The sequence below is a fragment of the Conger conger genome, chromosome 6 (genome assembly GCF_963514075.1).
Source record: "Conger conger chromosome 6, fConCon1.1, whole genome shotgun sequence".
Lineage (NCBI taxonomy): Eukaryota > Metazoa > Chordata > Actinopteri > Anguilliformes > Congridae > Conger > Conger conger.
Window position 1 is genome coordinate 9174924 of NC_083765.1, and position 21052 is coordinate 9195975.

The 21052-nt window shown below is 43.0% G+C and overlaps 1 long non-coding RNA gene across 1 annotated transcript; it reads right to left on the reverse strand.

The window, feature by feature from the left end:
- Positions 1–16951: 16951 nt before the first annotated feature.
- On the reverse strand, positions 16952–20756 carry LOC133131466 (uncharacterized). The gene is made up of 3 exons (XR_009709023.1): positions 20571–20756; positions 19116–19424; positions 16952–18611 (listed from the first exon to the last, which is right to left on the reverse strand). It is a non-coding gene; the product is annotated as an uncharacterized LOC133131466 (long non-coding RNA).
- Positions 20757–21052: the final 296 nt, after the last annotated feature.

Below are 21052 nucleotides of genomic sequence, written 5' to 3' on the forward strand. Positions count from 1 at the left end.
GTAGTTGCTCCAGAGCCGTTTACACTCTACCTTTAACTTTACTTTTTTACTTTAAAAAAGCTTTCATCCTGTCTCCTAACAGCTGTTGTAGGTGACAATGGATATGGAACATGGATTTTTGAATAATGGCCTAAGGAAACCTCGTGGCATGTTTTTCACTGGGACCCCAAGAAGCTGACGCCTTCAGTTCTGAGAAATCAGATTGGTAGAACTACTGTATATTCTGTGCCAGTGGGGGGAAATGTTCTCAGTAAATAAAGGCGACGTACGGTGAATGCTACACTAATTATGTGGACTGTGTTTCCTACCTTGCAGACAGGTGGACTTAACGTTATCTACCACCTTAAGGGACTTCTATCTGCTAGTCTTCCATGAATGCACTGCAATTATTAAATATACTGGCGAGCCAAAGTATGTACTTTAGGGAGCTGGTTAAGATGACAGATTGTGGAATTGTGGAACCCAAAAGTGTCTTCGGCTTATTTGCCTTAGGACACTTTTTTAAGGCAACAGAACTTAACGGCTTTAGTCTGTTGGACCGAGCGTTGCTGAGCATGACTTCACAGCATATTGGAGCTAAGTACAGCATGTCTAGATGTGAGGGAAAGATGCCTGAAGGTGGTAGTGGCAATTACCTGTGATTAGATACTGTACATCTAAAGTTTATCAGGCAAAATGGCTTACAATGGTAGTTCAACATTATTACATTTTCTAACGCACGCCGCTCTTGTTTCACTCCCACACTTCTCCGCCCTCATGTGCTCCAGGGGGATTACTGCATTTTGAGGGCACAATTCAGAGCGATCCCCACATCTCTCATGTTTAATTCCAACAATGGCACAGCAGCGCTGTTCGTGACACCGCCAGTTCGGTTACCCCAAAACTGTCATTTTTATGCCAGTTTGTAGCACAGCCTCTCAGATTTGAGCCAACTAGTGCCCCAAGGGCAGCCATTTGGGATTGTTCTGAAAGCAGTCAGGATGAATGCACAGTAGTGAGAACAGTAACAACTGTGTTTGGCTGTTTACAGGCGATGATCCTGACAACACTTCATGCCATCCCCCCCCCCCACACACCCCTTTTTTAACCAATCAGGGTGCAAGGATGTGAAATAACACATTTGTTAAATTAGATGGGGCCCCAGTTTTTAGTATGCTGATGTCTGTAGCTGGCACAACTCAAATGCACACAGATGCAGTTTGAGATCAGAATGATCCGGAAAGCAATTACTTCACGCCTTTTTAATCTTCACATATATGAAAAATTATTGAAAAGGTTTACTCAAAAATAGAAAAGGGACAAGTATTCAGGTCTCAGGGTACTCATTTCATGCCATTACATTTTTTAAATGTTAACAGCAAGATTAGGGCCTAAACTTTTCAAATTGCCTTTGAAAGTGGAGTAGCTGGTGATGTAATGCGACAGGAGAAGCGAACTAATTGGTCTGCCATCCATCTTCTGAACATCTCCTCTCAGTGTCAGGATATTAGTTTATCAGCCGGGGGAAATGAAAGCCTTATTTGGGACGACGGGGTAATGAGTTGAAAAAGTGGTGAGTTATGTTTCATGCTCGTGTTGATCCCCCGTAGGTGTCACCATCCTGGGATGTGCTCCGAGAACAGGCGGCCGCGCTGGGGATCGCAGCGGCACGCCTCATTTCAGGAGTCCCGGGCCTCGGTGTGCCGTGATGGGGGGTGTTTTTGTGACAGAATAATTGGCCACCCTTGCACTGAATCCGTTTTCTTTCAGCACACCACGCTTCCTGTTCTGTGCCTCCTATCAGAGCGCTGATAATTGCGCGTGGCACTCGTGTGCCGTTATTGTGCTGACAAATCTTTGGCGGCATTCATTATGGCTGCTCTCCACAATGAGCTGTTATCTGAACCGCAGGCTTTGGTTAAGCTGAGATTGGATGTTTGGAGAAAACTACATTGAGGGGAAATACGCTTGTGCACGCATGTAGAAGGCCCTGAGTGCGTTTCCTACCATGGTCACAGTAGTGCCTCCCGTCGCTGGCTAGGACCAGAATAGCCTCTGGTAGGATTTAATAGGTGATTAGAGATTCCCTACATGGCCAAACGGTGTCTTTTTATCACCGACCCTGGTGGCCCGGTGACCTCCCCCCCCCCCCCCCCTCTCTACCACCCCCTGCTGTCTGCTGTCGTAGCATCAGCGCAGCAAATCGTCTCTCTTTCTCCCTCTCTCTTTATCTCTCGCTCTCTCTCTTTCTGTGTCACTCTCTCTGCTCTCACGGTAAACAAGCTGGCATTGCTTATAGACAGAGTGTGTTTTCCGTTCTTAACAGAGCTTCCATCCAGGTTATTTTTTGCTCTTGCCCACCGTATACACGATTGTCTGTGCGTGACCTCGGCAGAGGAGTGTGACCTCTGTCAGAGGCAGTTAAACCCGGCATTGCTTTTCCTGGCATCTAGTCAATGTGCACCAAAATATATGATAAGAGATTAGAAAATCGGGATGTAGAGAAATACACTCTTTGTGGAAATCGTCCATTTGTTGCAATTTGATATTTTCTATGGGCGACCTGCACATTTATCACCAATCCACCCAGAGTTGAGGGTCAGCCAGTCCAATAATTGCTGCATTTTGAAAGATGAAGTTAAAATGATGAGCCAAAATGGAATTGTGCCATGTGATTAGCTGTGAGTTTGTTCATCTGGAAGTTCTGTGTACACACAAAGCACTATAATATTCATCCATTTATGTTTCTTAAATTCACACAACTCTCGCGCAAGATGCCTGCTGTTCAATTATGTACATTTCAAATTGAACATGAATATGAAATGACTACAGACAGGCAAGGCTGTAAAAAAAGAATGGCTTGTCCTGCAGAAAGATTTTATTTCTCCGATGATTGGAGATTCAAGGCTTTGCTATACCGATGTTCTGGCCTAAATGACTTTACCCTTTAGAAACATGAATGCGAAGAATGCCCTGTACCCCAGGGAGGCGATGGATGAAGGTTAGCTCATTGTTAGCTCAACATCTCTCTTCATCTGTGTGCTCACAAGGGAAGGGAGCAAGTTTTTCATAATCTCACAGGCAATTCATAGTATGAAGTTATTATTATATTATCTACAGTATAAAACACCAGAGGGAAAGTGCAACATCTTGAATACACAATTCTTACCAGCACCAAAATAACAACCCATAACACATTAATGTACTGTAAGTTCCAGTTTGTTAGGTCTTACAATTAAGTGTTGAGAGAGCTGCTATGTTGATGATATGTTCTAAATTAAATCTGAAACAAGCATTTCTTGTGTGAAAGTGTTATACTGCAAGTTCAAAGTAAAAATAGTTTGTTTAGAAGCTCTTCAACACTTTTTTTCAACCTTGAGAGAAGCAGTGTTTAGCCTGAACTACCAGGTGACTGTGAAATTTGTCAAGAATAAATATATTAACGGAAACAAGCTTTGTTTTAAAGTAGCACTTGGTCATTCCTAATGATTCACATAAATTTGAGATACGAAGTGCCCTTAACTTAAAAACTACCCAAAGTGAAATTGTTTTTTTGTTCAAGAGGTGTTGTAATTTTTTGCCGAGACCTTAATTAAATTGAGCAAGACTATTGTCGCCCTGCCTGGAGATGCATTGCCATCATGGTGTTAAATGGGACATGGGAAAACGGGGTGCAGTCAGTAGCCGGTGCGCTTTGTCAAAAATGCAGCTGAAATTCATGCTCTATTCAGACAATTAACTGTTTCCATTGCTGGTTCAGGTGTCATGGCTTAGACAGTTTGCATGCTTGTTACTTACTACAATGGCTGTCGTGGGTTTCGATAGCTTAGTTGATTATAGTCACACTTTCCAATTGATATCTAATCGGGAAACAACTGCCTTTCTTTTGAGAAAGAATTTTCAAGCCTGACACTGACCCACAGGATGTTGTTGTAGTCCTTCCCCTCTCATCCATAGTCACCAACCTGGGTGTGAAAATTGACCCCCACCTAAACTTTGAGGCCCACATTAAACACCTGTGCAAAACCTCCTTTTTCCACCTCAGGAACATTGCTAAACTCCGTCCCACACTCACCCTCCCAGATGCAGAAAAACTTGTCCACGCCTTTGTCTCCTCCAGGCTGGATTACTGTAACGCACTTCTCATCGGGATCCCTAGCAAGAGCCTCCTGAGGCTCCAATATATCCAGAACAGCGCTGCTAGGATCCTGATGAGAGTGCGTAAGTACGACCACATCACACCGATCCTCCACTCACTTCACTGGCTCCCCATCACCTCCCGGACTGAATACAAAATATCCCTTCTGACCCATCAGTGCATCTATGGAAATGCCCCCCCCTATCTCAAAGAACTACTTACCCCAGAACCCTCCACTCGAAACCTTCGCTCTGCCAACACCAACCGCCTCCGTCCTCACAAGACCAAGCTCTGCACCATGGGCGACCGAGCCTTCTGCTCGGCTGCTCCCCGCCTGTGGAATGCCCTCCCTGATTACCTGAGAGCACCGCAGACCACTGATGCTTTTAAAAGAGGGCTAAAAACCTACCTCTTTACTAAAGCCTTTTCTTAGTTTTTATTTTTTTATACATGCCATTGGGTGTTTTATTCCCTGTTTTTACCCTGTAGCACTTTGAGATTTGGTCTCCAAATGTAAAGTGCACTATAAATAAAATGCATTATTATTATTATTATTATTATTATTGTACAATTACTGAACTACACAGTAAAACCTTCATGTTAAAGTTTCATGTTCACATAGTTAATGTGAGTCTAAGAGGGAGTTGATTTAATACTGTGTTGTGATGGAGCACTCTGTTTGTAAGGTTAATAACCCAGCCCAGTCCCATGGCCTGGGTTGTTGGGTGAAAATGGCAGAAACAGATTAATGCACTCCACCAGTCTTAGTACACTTGTAACCCCAGTGCACAATCAACATTTTTTTAAATCAGAGGAAAGAAGCCTTTCCTTTCTTAAGGATAAACCGAAAGCAAAGGGGAAATTCAAAGACACAGCTCAATCCACGGTCTGATCCTTCCAGCACCCAGTGCTGAGCTAACTGGCACGGTGATTTACATGAGGTCACTCCAGACGGGATTTCAGTGACAGGCCATTTGCAGAGGATTCCCTTGACGGAACGTTCCAGGAGACGGGACCGGAGACGAGCCCGCTTTCAGGGCGGAGGCGGACAGGCGGCCATTTTATTTTTTATTTTTTCATCTTTCGTGGAAGTGGATTTTAATGGGAGGCAACAGGTGGCCAGCCTGACACGGCCTGCTTTAGTGGAGAGAGGGATCGCTCCTGTCGTCGGGAGCCTGATGCCGGGTCTCCGGGGTGTCTTTAAACGGTTCGGCGAGGGTGTCGACAACGGCAGCGTCCCCATTCGGTGCGCCCCTGCCCCCCTGACGATGGAGTCCCGAGTGCATCAATAACCAGGCCTACTTTATGGCACTGCGATGAAGGGCACCCTGCATAGGGGTAGATTAATCGGGCAGCAATGCACTCTGAAAGCCGTCCGCTGGGGTAAAATATTAGCGAGGCCCGTCTCCAGAGGTGTATTTCATGGAGCTGATGTGGCTGAGCTGCAGTGGAACGCAGGGGGGCGGGGAGTGTAGAGGTGGGGGGTTTAGGGGGCTTCACCAGGGACAGAAAACACACACGAGCACCAGGGAAACAGACTCTCCAGGCTACCCCCACCCGTGCCGCCCACCCTGCTGTAGCCTTACCCCGTGTGTGACAGGTTATATCAGGTCGCGTACTGCAGAGGCCAACCTGCAGTTTTGGAGCTACGTCTCAGCCTCCCACATCCTGACAAAAAAAACCAGTTGAGCGACATCAGACTGCTGCATCTTTTTTTATCTCTCCACTTTCGCAGATAAAGGCTTCCCGGGAACGCTCGGGAGCTGAGGCTGGAGCAATCCAGGGAGCGTTTCGGAATGTCACAGTGAACGGATGGGTGACCCGGAGGGTCCTCTCCATGTTTTTCATCACCCTGCTTGGGTTCGTCTCCCTGGATCTGCGGATGAAGCCAGCGCACTCCGGGACGGGCTACGCCAAGGCCACCTGAGATGACAGTTTCTCTTAATTATGTTCCCGAAGCCAAGCCTGTCGACAGTGATAAATTGAAGCGGAAAGGGGCGGAAGGAATTCGCAGCACACGTGCGCTCGCTCCAAAATAGCATCGACATAAAGAGTAATTAGCCAGCTCTTTACTTTTCTCCACAGCATTGGCTTTCTTGAGCACCTACTTTAGCGGCAGATCAGAGCATGTTTGAGGATGAAGCGGGGAGGAGTTGGAAGGGTGCAGTGACGGCACACATTCACGCTGCACGCTTATGTGACCTGACAGAGTATAACATGTATCAGAACAAATTAGCCTTAAAAGCAAGAGAAAACATTTCTGGTGTTTTTACTTTTGGTTTGATTTTAAGGGAGGTGCACTTTCGTACGTAGAAAACACAAATCGCTACCCAAAGGCTGCTGTCAAAAAAGCTGTTTCATGAATTTCAGCTGCATGTAGCTTTGAGCACCAAAATAGTTCATATAGCATTCATATAGCATTTGCAGGAAGTGTTTTTGAAAGGTCAAAACAAGTTGATGTTTGTACAGGCTGCCTTACTTTCACTTTAGCTGATGTGGACATTAGTGGAGACAGACCTGCCTTTGTTAATTGAGAAACCACAGTTTCTGTTAATTGTTATATGCTATGCAATGCTAATGATGTCTACTTCATTAAAAAAAGGTTCATTAGGCAGAATAATACAGCTGTCTATGCTTTTATTCTTCTGATCAAAGTTAAAAATATACATTCCAAAAGAATAAGACAGTTGCATTGCATTTGACTAGTATCTTGATTAATCTTGTTTATTGTGGCTTGGTGGTACCAATGGTATGGATGTTCAAAGATATCTTGCCTTCCTCTGACAATCTGAAATGGAATGTATTTTTTTTACACTGCATACAAATTTGATACTGAATAAGTATTGTTACAAGTAAAAGTAGTTTTAAAGAAGTCGTGCTAAATAACTGTAAATTGACAAGCTGTGAGGGTGCCTTAATTCAAATTCTAGCAACCCTAGTTTATCCCGCAGTTTGTGTCACCATGTCTGTACCGACTGGAGATCTTTGAGTTTGAGAAAACTCAGAGTTACAAAACTGTCTATGACTCAAGCTAACAAGTGGCAAACATAAGAGAGAAATGAAACAAAAACCCTGTTGCTCTTTGGAGATGAGAGACACACCCATTTGTTTCCCAGAACAAAGCCACTTTGTGATTTGCCTTCAGCCTTTGTCCTTGCACGAAACATGGCAGCTGAAACATCTTTGGATTCATTACCGGTGGGAGATGCCGTTTCGATGCTTGTAATGACAGAGGATATAACTGGTGGTTGTTCTTCAACAGCGCTAACTATATCGATGGCTACAGGCTGAGTGACTGAGGGGAGGTTGTGATTTTTGAAACGCCACCGCTAGGTAAACAGTCTAATTAGGAGGCCTCTGTTGTGGACCCTCTCTGTTTACTTCAGCTTCAGTGAATCAGTCATTAGCAAACGTTAAAGTGCTCCCGCTTCACATATTGATGTAAATGTCACCGAAAACATGGCAGTCCTGAAAAAGGACCCCAAAACCAGACTAATTAGCGTTTCGTTTGACTCTGGGCAATGGCACATGATGAAAGTGAAGAGGACAGAATTTCTTAGAGAATATGACAGTTCCCCCCATGCCCCCTACCAACCTCCCACCCCTCAAACAAAAAAAAACAACAACAAAAAAACTACTGTTGTAACGGGAGATCTCTTTGCTGGATGAGCTTTTTTTTCCATGGCGGTTTGATCCGAGCTCTCCCGCGGGGGGGTATGAGCTTCTGGGGGCAGAGCTCTGAGCTGGGGAAGGCAGAGGGAGCGGTTCCTTCTCGGCTGAAAGCTGAGCTCAAGGCCTCCAAACCCAGCAGCACCTCAGCCGGCAGCAGGGGGCCAGAGGAACATCAAAGATGAGCAGACGGCGGGAACCCCGTCAGAGGTGCGGGAAGAGGCCCCTGAGAAGCTGACACACACAGACAGAAATTACTGCAGATACTCAAGAATCACGCCTCTGGTAACAGGGCCTTTGGAGAGTTGATCAGGATACTGTGTGAGGGCTGCCATTTTGCAACTGCAGCAAGGTTCTGTGTTCCCCATACTCTGAAAAATCAGACTCGCCATCTGCATCGGCACGTCTCGAAATGGCTGCCAAAGTGTTCTACACCTATCCGCTGTCTAGTTATGTCACAAACGCTTATCTGCTAAAGTCAATGATGGACTTAATGAGGGACTTATCTTATGGTGTCCATAGTCTTTTAGTCATCATTCATGAGGTGGGTATTTACTAGTGGCTCATTAGCAAGTGGTTTGAGTGGACAGTTTGGTGATGGCCCTGGATAAGAAATCCAAGACCAGAGCTTGTGTGCAGACATCTGTCCACAAACCTGACACACAATTAAATGCAAGTTTAATCTGCACCAAACTCATCATAATCTTCATGGCAAGCTCATCATAAACCAACATTACCTTAGCCTATGAATCTGTGTTTGTGAAAAAAACAAACAAAAAAAAGTTGAAGTTATGGGCAAATGTGAATTGAATTTAAGCCTACAGCTACAGAGCTGACCTTTTTCATACAAGAAAAATGTACTATAGCAAAGCAGAAACATACTGGCTATGTAAATGTGATTATTAACCTTAGTGCATATAAAAGTCATGTAAAAGTGATATATATAAAAAGGCCATTCATTGAGCCTGTCATTTCTGCAAAATCTATGTTTTATTACTGTATGCAATATTCCACTAATTGCATTATCTTATACTTCCTTCAGTACTGCAGTGGTCACAGCTGGTACATTATCTGAAATAAACCATTACAGTCCACTGACAGCCACCTTTGTTGTCTACTTTCATCATTTAATCTGTATCCTGTCCCACCTGTAACTCTTATATTTCAGATTTCTTTAGTCTTTTACATTGTTCATCTATCAAAGTACCATAGAAATAGTTTTGCATATTGCCAACCATAATATGACTGTAATTATATGAAATGCCCAACACTGCAAACTATTAAGATATTTCATCTAATTAAAATAATTGATTTTTAGCCCATGTGGAATGTAATTAAAATTTGAATGATGTACTTGCCTATGTGACATCTTTCTTTATCAATGGAATTAATGTTTAATTATCTCGATGCATGTTAATTATTTGAATGAAATATTACTCTTAGAGTAGTTCTTACAGGTCTTCATTCTAGACAGAGTAATATTTTGTCTTGTCTTATTAAGAGTTACCATAAAAAAGAACACACATTTTCAGCGTGCTATTAAGTTTGGAATTTACATATTTAAATATTATGGAACATAAAATAACCAACTAAAATGATATCAAATAACCAGAATTGTGTTGGTGTGAATTTACTGTGCTGTAATGTCTGTGGTGATTTGGCACAAAACTGATCAAGCAGATTGCGTAAATGTCATCCTGTTCATAAAATAATTATCTCTTGAAAAGTGTACAAAATCAATAATGCAATGCCAAATGAAGAATGCGGAACACCACTTTTTTCCCCCCACTGCAGTACTGAATCTGATTGGTCCTAATTAAATGCTGAGCGTCTCAATAAGCTATTGCTGCTGTCAGCCGATAGAGGTACAGGCCCGTGATTACAATAGCATCAAAGCGTCGAAGGTTGAATTTGACTTATCGTTGGACTCTTTATTTCAATGTGTGCATTGTGCGCATCTTTTTCTATTTCTTCCCCCCTTTTGAATCGTGCAGTGAGTGAACTTAGGAGGTCACAGCTGCCTGCATGTTTTCATGTTCGCAAGCAGTTAGAAAATGGTCATGGCATGTCATACAGGTGGAGAGGGAAGCTCTTTTGAAAATCTACATTCCTACTTTACTATGGGAGCTGCTCTTTGTTGTGCTTGTAGACCTTCACACATTCAGTGCATGGAGCTGTATATTACTGCATTCAAAGGCTGAGCATGCAAGCCTCTGTTCCTTTCCCAAGATCTCGTAACTCAGCACCTCCGAACCTCTGATTCAGAGGGTCATTAGACACAATCACTGTTTGTTAACTGCTGCATTGTTGACCTTCGGATGTGTCAATTTGTATGACTGGAAAAATAAAATTCTCCAGAGAGAAATCACTCAATAGGTTGTGGAGTCCTTTTAAAGCACTGTATTGCAGCCAGCAGTTCTATATCCTGACCAGGCCTATGAGGCCTTCATGCAGATATAGTATAGTTTGTTGAAGTTGGAAGTACCGTTTGAGTTCACATGGTTTTCCCCATCTCCACACCTGTATTGGCTACCTACAGTCTTTGCATGATCTCTCCCATGTTAATGGAGGATAACTAAAGATATCTTGCATCGTTAGATCAAAATGCATGCTTTACTCAGTAAAATGTTCATGAGAATATTTAACACTGAACCTTTTACTGTGTAGCATATATTGTAGGGTTTTGGGCTTTGGCTGATCAAGTAATTTCATTATTTCTTTATATTCATATGTATTACCATGATTTACACCCTTTAGATCATTGCTATACTGCACATGCTATGCAAAGCCATATTTGACAGGCACAAATAATAAATATGAATGACTTCCCACACCCCAACAATCCAGAAATCAAAACCCTGTGGCCTTGCCTTGTTTGTAAATTTCACATCGACAATGGCTCAAAAGCCTGTTAAAAACAAAAGCAAAGGCAGGGCCAACACTGATTATCAGTCTGGATGCCAGTTGGAGTCAGGTCCGGCCTGCTGCCAGGCCAGACCGGGCAGAGCCAGGCCCGCCCAGCAGCAGTTGTGCTGAGACAACATGGCCACCTTTCTGGGCACGGGAGGGGTGCTGCTGCTGATTTGCCCTGCCGAGGAAAGCCTCAAAGCAGCTTACGGGAGAGGCTCGGTGGACAGCCTCAAACGAAACACGTCCCACCATATGGTTTCCCTTGTCCGTGAAAATCCCCTAATGCCTCTTTGGGCTCCCTCTCACTCCGGAGACAGATACACGCGTCAGGCCAGAGCCCGAAGAGGGGGGTGGATGGGGGGGAGCTGTACACATATGGAAGCAGAGTCCAGGTGGGACTGTGAGTGTATTACGAGAGGAGAAGGGGGAGGGGGGTGGGGGTGGGGGTGGGGGGGTGCTCTATTTGATATGCGTGAGCAAGCCTCCGGTTGCTTAAATAGGGATTGGCGCCTGCTTTTAATCTCGTATCCCTCTTCATGAACAGTAAGGGCTATTGGCAGGTGCACCGATGTCAGCTACTGTGCAGCTTAGCCAATCTGGGTCCCCGGTGCACTGGGAAGGTGGCTGGAAATCAATGACATCCCATGGTGCAGCGGGAAGCGTTATTTAACAGGTTCTTCAGACTTTTTTAAAATGGAATCAGGGCTTTACAGCTAATCTGCACATTCTGAAAAGACACAGTGCTTTGAACTCCAGACAGAATGCCCACAAGACAAGTTTTGTTTTAAACTTTGGGAAATGTGGGGGTAGAAAAAAAAAAAAAACCCTCAAAACTAATTGGTCCTCCCTGGATTTATGTAATTAAAACACTGACAGGTTGTCTGCAGCTGTGGCAAGAGAACTGACAAAAATGAATAAATAAATACATAAAAATAAATAAAATTGCAGGGAGCCCTGAAGATGGTATCATCAAAATCGCCCGCCTGCCAGAGTATGAAAACTGCTTATGGTGTCCATTTCGGGGGGGAGCCAATCGGAGGCGAACACGCGACAGAACGAACCGTAAGCACAGCACTCCGAGCAGGGCTAAAAATATCAGCAGCGGGCCGCGGCCGCGGCCTGACGGAGTCTGCCGGAGGAGCGGGGGCCCTCGCCGCGCGGAGTCGGCCCAGCGGTGAGCGGTGAGCGGGGAGCGGGGAGCTGAGAGGCGGAGCGATCCGCCCAGGGCTGAGGTTAGCACAGCCAGGCAGGGCCAGCCGTCTTCCCCATCACAGCTCACTAAGCCCAGACGGGAGTCTGGAGCTGGCTACCGAGCCGGCACAATGTCTGTCGGCCGAGTAAATCACAGTTGGCAGGCTGGCGGCGATTCCGCCCTCCCTCTGCCTCTCCCTCTCCTTTCCCCCTCCCGACGGAGGGCGGAGATTGCCAGCGAGGGCCTCCTGCATGCCCACCCCAAAGCACACCCCCACGCCCCTGCCTCTGTCAGCAGAGGGACTGGTACTGATGGTGCTTTTGTACTGTCTCAGTGAGGGCTGTCTTCCCGTATAGCCTATGCAGCCACAGCAAGGTAACACGTAAGAGAAGAAGACAGGGTGTCTGCCACACGTAAAATGCCTGTGTGAAGACAGGAGTGCAACATTGTCTCTCACAGCCAGTGACGCTGTAGGGCAGGGGTCACCAAACCCTGCTCCTGGAGATCTGCCATCCTGTACGTTTTCACTCCAGCCCTAATTTGGCCCACCCGATTCTACCAATTAACAGCGTGATGAGTTATCTGGCTGTTGAACGAGGTGCGCTGTGTTGGGGTTGGAGTGAAATCCTACAGGAGGGCCGATCTCCAGGGACTTTGTGAGGGGCTGCTGAATGACCCGCAGGTGGGTTTAGCTCATCTCCCCGTACGATGTGGAATTACCCAGCAGGCCGGCTCGCCGTCTTTCACACATTCCTGTCAGCTAACTGCCGATCCTCGGGAACATTGGATTGCGTCTCCATGCGGGACGGATGAAAGGAACCGGGCCGGGAGGGTTGGAAAAGGCGCCGGCGCCCTCGGAAAACCCAGACGAAAGAGGGAGGGACACCCCTCGCCTGTCTCCGCGCCGTTGTCATTACCTCTCCCTCTCTCTCTCACTCCAGAATGAAAGGATCTGAAGGATGAAGAATGACAGATCTTAACCCGTCTTTAAATACCTACACCCCCCCCCCTGCACCGGGCCTTTTGTTTCCTTTTATCTCGTATGTCGTGGTTGACAAGCTTCCCCCCTCCCCCCACCCCCCCCCCCCCCCCGTAGCCACAACACGCTATCTTGGAGAGGCAGTAATGATCCGCGGGCCGGGGTGTCCGTCGAGGGCTTTGATGTGACGCCACTGCCCATGTGGGCAGTCCAGGAGAAGATGAAAGAGTGACGGAGCGAAGCGTCTGAACACACAGCCGTGGCAGGGCCATGGGAGTGCACGGTCACCACAAAACCGGTCTTCCCCGCGCCTCAGAAATGAGTACCCCCGCCTTTTCAAAACAGCTCTCCCTCTGCTCATTCTCCTGCGTTCTCATGCAGGTGTTAAGCAAAGGCCACGGTTCGCTGTCTGTGAGAGAGTTTGGTACATTTTGTAGCCTGCCGATGGCATTGAGGAAAGATGTCGGTCTGTTGGACTGACAACGATGGATTGTTGTCACAGACGGATTTTAAAAGGGAGATTGTAGTATGGGAAAAGGGTTTCGCGTTTTGCCGCAAAAGGGAGATTGGGCCGCAGAGTTTTGGTGATTTCATTACCTTCAGAGATCTCTTACGTCTGTATCTTTCATTTTGTGTCCACTTCCAAAGGTCAAAGTGCAAAGTTAATCTTTTCTATCTCCCCTTTGTCTTTCTCCAAGCCGCTGTGGGGTATTTGCACAATTTAGAGGCTACATAAGCCTTATTATCAGTGTGCATTCAGGACATGAGGGAATATACACAAGCCTGCCTTTATACAGCCTAGCTCTACCCTAGGGACAGTGCATGATTGACAAAGTTATCTTTCATTTTTTATGGTGCCTATCAAAGGAGGGCTGCTTCTCAGCACGTTCAAACAGTGACTGGTTTCTCCAAGGATATCTGATCAACTGAAAAATCAACAGGAAAGTGATGCAGCCGGTAGATACTCTACACTTGTATATCATTTTTAAAAGAAGCCATAGTAACATTTAAAATGACATTTTCACAGTTGGCAAGTGATTTCTATGTATGCGTGTTTTGTTTACCATTCTGCAGTTTTGGCCGTGCAGAAGGCTCAGTTCCAAGGAGTGCTACGCAGTCAAGTGACGTGACAGTCTAGAGGCCAGTCTTTAGCGATGAAATTTAAGTGAACTTTTTAAAAAAATATATTTTTGTGAGAAAAGACCTAAATGCCATCTTGGTTTCCTGTCTCTTGCGTGCCCCTGTTTTCTGCTGAAATGGCTTTCTGGTCTTTCTGGCTCAATTGACTGGAACCTCTCCTGTACATTTTTGGATGCAGGGGGTCTCTGAATTGGTACAAAAGCAAAAGAAGCAAATGTTATTTTATTTTTTGCTCCTCTCTGACTAATGTGCAATGAAAATCCTTTTAAAAGCAAGAAACAAAAGATGGCCATCTTTCAAAGGATGACATATGCTTCAAAATCCATTATGCAGACGAGCCAACAAACAGTTATGGGTCATTGGTTTTGACTTTAGAAGTTGGCTGGCAATTAACCCCCTGTAAGAAGTGTCATATTAAAATCCTTCTGAGGATTACTGCAGGCCCCTGAAGGCATCAGTCCCATCGGGAGCTTGACGCATGCTCATACTTGATCCCTTCTTTTTCTTGACATTTCCTTCCTACTGTTTATGCCTTCAGATGTCCTGTTCCACCAGTTAAAGTTGACCCGTGGTTAGAATTCAAATCCATCGATTCATTGATTAGATCACATAAAGTAGCAATTCTAAATTGCTTTGTAAAAATCCTTCAACTACGGGTTTTAAAAGGGTATTTTTAGAACACAAGGGACTAGACAGATTTGCTTTTGTTTAATCATGAAGGAAATAATTGCCTTTGTGATTAGTTCCTTCGTTTATAGTAATGACTTTCAATGGCCTATAAAAATTAATGTAAATCTAGATCACACTAATTGGTAATCCATTTATGTCACTATCCAACAATGCATATTTCACACCTATTATTCTGTTGAAACAAGGGAAGCAATTTTCTTTACTTGTACACATGAATACTGATTTTTTTCCCATTTCGTGATCTCGTCTGACATTGATTTAAAAAATATTTCATGAAGTTATAACCACCCCATATAATTTCTTATTTCTTATAAAAGCTAATTACTTTTAGTGAATTTGAGAGCTCTCAAAAGAGGTTGGCGTGGCAAGCTGGCAGAATAGAGCAGACACCGCTGCAGCAGAGACTGCGTCATATTAGGAGTAAGAGTTTTTGATGCGCTGGCAGTGAATATAGGCCAGGCCTGTTAAATGTGTCTTGATTAGCTCGGCTGGGGAACATGCTCATCTGACAGCTGTCTTGCTGCTGTGATTATAATGTGTCACTCTTGTCAACATTTGTTTGTAAGTAAACCGCGAGATTAAATAGCAGAGGACCTCCCACTCATCTCAAGACTTACTAGGAACAAGCAAAACAATGATTGCAATCATTTAGAGAGGGCTGCTTAGAGGACTGTTTACAGTTGCTTCATCCTTGCTGTCTGGAATTAGTGCATCACAGCCTCAACCTGTCTTGATCTAAAAACAAAATACAGAAATAAAACTAATGAATAAGCAAAATTAGCATTTTAATAGATTTTGTGTATATCTGAAATTAAAGCTACCCCATTCATTGTCGGCTTAAACTTCTTGACGACGTAAGCATGTGGACCGAGTTCTGTTATTTCTTCCCACATTTGCGCATTTCCTATGGAAGCAAACAGAGGCTAAGATTAGAAAATCTCCCAGGAGATACTTTAACAATTCATGCAAAATATGTTAATAATGAATAAGGGAAAAAGGTGGGTGATTTATGCAAATTAATACAGAATGTTTCAACAAGAACAACAGAGGAAAAAAATGCAAATGTTGCTTAAAGTTGTTATGCAGAGATGAGATGAGAGGGAGAACAATTAAGCAAACATTAATTTGTAATAGCTGCTCTTGAGACAAGAGAGGAAATGGCATGTTCTCTTCTCCGGTCCCTGGGGTACTCTCAGCAAGGATTCAGTGAGAATCTGCATGCCAGGCCAGAGCAAATCGTACATGCACTGATAATAATGTGAATGTGATTACAACGCGTGCTCAAGAATGTTAATTTGGGACAGACGGAGCGGGGTCCAGGGAGGCTTAGACGTCAAACTGTACCCATGAGCACACCATCAAGACTGTTGTGACCCGACCAGAATAAGCAGGAAACCCAGTGGAACTGGAAAATCCTGTAACAATGACTTTTGTTCACTGGTGCTCAGTTTTTAATTTCCACCATGGTTTTTTTTCCCATGCACCGTGATCAGGGTTAACATTTCACTGCTCCAGACCTATTAAATGGACCAAAAATAGTTGGCAGGAAATGGATTTTATAATTCCCGCACATGTCAAATGGAATTTCTTGATTCTTGAATTGGAAGCCAATTAGACATCCAGGGCCGCGTTTCCCGATAACAGTGTCTCTTAGCTTTTTACGAAGACTCGAAAGGTATACCTTGCTAAAGTTGTTTACTTTTCTAGGCGTGTTCCCCAAACTATCCATTAGGAGGTTGCTTAAGCATAGCTTCTACGTGCAACGTTACTATGCCCATCGACTACTCCAGGATTGATTATGCACTCCATGCAGCGACTGTTTGACTGTGTTATGAGAGAAAGTAGTGTTCTTTATGAATAATATTGCAGGAATACTTAAAAATATTGCATTTATCACAACTGGTGGGAACTTATTAATATAATAAAAAACGTACAAACTAAATTATGCAACCGTATATATCATTTCCGCAAAATTATACATACAGTTTGTGATATCAGATTGTGGTATAACACCTCATCGCACTACATCATCACAACACACCATCGTCCTCGACTGGGCATTACCCAGAATGCTTTTTCAAGTAAGAAACAACCTCGAAAAGTATTTCCTTAGAAAGTTTTTAACAATATAGAAAATATTCAGTTATTTCATATCAATCCTTGTCGATAAGGTACTCTTTTATTGGGAATCAGGCTTTGTTGGTCTTTTATCCACATTTCTATCATTTCTACTGATCAGTTCATAGTTTATACATGACAACTAGAATACCCTGAGTACAACAATACAATAGCTAATACAAAAAAACAACAACAACAATATCTTACTTAATAAGTATTGGGAATCAGGCTTTGTTGGTCTTTTATCAACATGTATACCATTTCTACCTGGAACTAGCTAGCTGGGTAAGCTAGCTAGCTAACCTTAGCTAACATAGCCACCCATGTGGCTAGTTAAAATGCAAACGTTTAAAGCCTAATTCTCTTTGATAGACTCACATACTGTTCAAGCTGGTTGATGAAAATATATTGTCAAATGTTTTAATATTACTTTGGCACATTCTCTATCTTTATATTTTGATTTGAGTTTTATGTCATTAAGCATAACCTGACGTCATCTGTTATGCCAACTTGTGACAGTTATGTCGTGTTTGTCTGTCTTATGGCGATTGATTATTGAAGTAATGTATTACCCACTCTTTAATGTGTACAAACTAAAATAACAGGAACTTGAATTCATTCATTTTCAGTTAAGGTTCACATCAACCATCATAATGGGGAAAAAATGTGATCTAAGTGACTTTGACCATGGCATGATTGTTGGTGGCAGACAGGGTGGTTTGATCTCAGAAATTGCTGATCTCCTGGGATTTTCATGCACATTAGTCTCTAGAGTTTGCATAGAATGGTGAAAAGTGGTATGCCATGGTTAATGTCTAATTCAAAAGATGGCCTCCCAAACATCACTGTGTCGGGGCTTATTTGACCAGAGGGAAGAATGCTGCCGACTTCCAGCAGAAATTTCTCTGGACATCTTCCATCCGTGTACTAACCAAGCCCATCCTTGCTGACCTTCAACCAGTCCAGGAGCAAGATGAATGGTGCCATCCCTGCTGGCCACACCACCATTTACAAATTATGTTCCATAGATCAGCTACAGATTATTTGTGAATGTTTAGTTAACATGATAACCATTTGTTTACAAATCGTTTACAAATCAGTTATAAATTATTAGTTCATATTTTATAGGTGATTTACAACATGTCATCAATATAAGAACAACTGATGTATTCATCATTTACAGATGTATTTAATAATTGTTGGTAAGAGTAATCTACAAAACATGTAAATGTTTAGTTAACATAAATCATTGTTTAAAATATAATTACCTATGTTTTACCAATGATCAGTTCATAGTTTATATGTGACTTACAACATATTATCTATAAAATAACAAATTATTTATTAATAATTACAAATGTAATTAATAATTTGTTAATGATTAGTTCATCATGAACTAGCAGCTTATAAATGACTTATAAAGGATTGTTATTATAAAGTGTTACCCACACAACCCATTTAAACTTTTAAACAAAATTCTTGAAATTCATGTATAACTGTGAGAATGATTTCTTTATACTGTCCATCAGCTTCACACCTGTATGTTCCCCCATCTGACGGAGTTAGACCTGAGAGATGGAGAGACAGGTTTCCAGGGGAGACAGAGTCCAACAGCTGCACTCTGCCACTGGAAGGATGTGGTGGAAATATAACAGCGCTTTGTTGTTCTGTCATTGCAGTCCATTTGATAAGTTCAGGTTTCTTCTGCACATCAGTACAGGCACAGGGCAGGACAACTGGGTGTCCTTTGAATCCAGTGATGTGTATGGGTCCAGAATCATGCAAAACACAGCCTACTGAGAGTGTGTAAGAGAGAGAGAAAGAGAGAGAGAGAGCGAGAGAGAGAGAGATTTTGATATTTTATTATTTAAAATAAATAAATATGGTTTTAAGTCATATGGTTCACAACTTACAGTAAAAGGTGCAATAAGCAATACTTATGACAGTAAATACAATGATAATGATTTGATTTTGAGAGAAACGAGTAAGAATTACAGTTGCCACACATTAGTTAGTTGTCGCTAAAAAGCAAGCCATGAAGTTCTTAAAAGATTAAAGAAATCTATGTTTTAAATAAAGCATCTCATCAGAACTGCCTGTGCAAATTTGAGTTGTAATTTAAGCTCAACTTCAGCGCAGAAGTAATGTGGCTCATTCTAGAACAGTGATTTCTACTTCTGCATTTTACTGGAATGAAACAAACACATTTACTGGGAGGTTACAAATAACTCACAGAGCCCTCGTGTCACCCAGTGGAACCCCATCCTTCACATGCTATGGGCAAATGTGGTCACATTTACCTTCAACTGTGAGAGTGATGTCCCTGTAGGTGTTGTGTCCATCTGCTTCACACCTGTATGTTCCCCCATCTGACAGAGTGAGATCTGAGAGACGGAGAGACACGTTTCCAGGGGCGTCAGAAATCAACAACCGGTCTTTGTAGTGGTCGACCGTTCGACGACGTGACCAAAGTAAGATACTGGAAAGACCTGGTTGAAAATACCATCTGGCAGATCTCGGTATTGTCCCTCCATCAGTGCAGAAGCAAGGCAGGACCACGGAGCCTCCTGTGTACCCAGTGACTCCTCTGAATTCAGATAGAGAACATCCTGGAATAAAGGGTGACAGATTATTGCTTATTCAGACAACAAACAAGCATGAGAGTCCTGTTTGGTGATTGCTTGCTTGAATAAAATTATTTATTGATGATTGAAAACACATGTAGCCTCTCTTACCAGAGATGCCTCAGATACCAAAATTAACCAATAGGAATAAAACACAATGAAGCCAAAGGCTAATTTCCATAGTGATTATTTAGGCCCTGGTGGCCGTATAGCAGTGATAAGGGAACCAGACATGCCATGCAGAGGTTGCATGTTTGATTCCTAGGTAGGGCACTGCTGTTCTAGGCAGAGCAGTTCAACTGAATTTCTTCTGCATCTATCCAACCGTGAAGTGGATACTGTATAAAAATTAAAGTCATGTTAGAGACTGGGAATGGTTGGCACACTTTTCACTCTTTGCCATATTTGTTATAATTTGTGATAGAATGTTCTAACCAGCAGTAAATGAAAGTTATGAATTCATGTCAATGCCCACAAATGTTTTGTAAAATAAGATGACTAATGATTAAAGTCATATTGCACACACAGGGTTGGTTGGCAAACATTATGGAGTTGGTTGGCACAACATTAAACGTTAAATGCATTTTTGTTGCAACAATTAGTAGCAATAATAACAATACAGATAATCTTTCTATATTGGATAAATACCAGAGCAGCATACACAATGTTCTTGGATATGACTTCAAAGCATAGCAAAAAATATCACTCATTTATTTTCCACAATATTTACTTATCTCCGATGGACATTTTCAGTAAATGACAAAGGGAGTTAAACTCATGCTCCGATCTCCATTACAAACAGATTCATGGAAAGAACTGTTTATTTTAAAGTAAAGACAAGAAAAAAACTTAAAGTTCAAATCATTCAAGTTCACATCATTATTCATGCAGTTTACAGACAGACTTTTCAAATGCAATCATAATCTAACAAGTAATATTTACACACACACAGGACATCGTGTTTTCTCATTCTAGTTAACATTACAGTCAGTTTAACACAAGAACATGAGAGCAGGCTTAGCCGTTATGAATCCCCAGAGGTCTTCTTTCTCCTTTTAATTCTATGAGAATGGCACAGAGACATAACGCTCTTTTGAAGCATCAATAGAGCAGAGGAAATGATCATCTCACCTGAGAGCATGTGAATCAGACTGCTGACCAGCCAGACACACAGCTTGATTTCCATCATCAGCTCTCAACAAATATTGATCCAGAAGGTTCAGTGGCATTGGGCGGTTTTTGCTCCAACTGAAAACTCCAACGATATCTTTGTATTCAACCATATACTGAATGAGTCATATTTCCTGCCACATTGTGAATTAGAATTAGAAGTGCTATGAACAGTGCACATAACAAAAAGAGGAAACAAAAGCGGAAAAAGGGCTTACCGTGCACGGGACACCAGGCTACTGCAAACCAACATGGCAAAATGCAGAGTTAATATTTAATATTTAACACATTTACCATTTGACACAAGAGTACGTATGGGGTAATGTGCATAATGGAAAGACCTGGCATCATGGAGTGGTAAGGGAGGTTGGTCCAAATAGGACAGGGCAGCCAAGCTCAGTGTGGGCCCCGTACGGTTGCAGAGGCCGGACCCAACCCCGTGC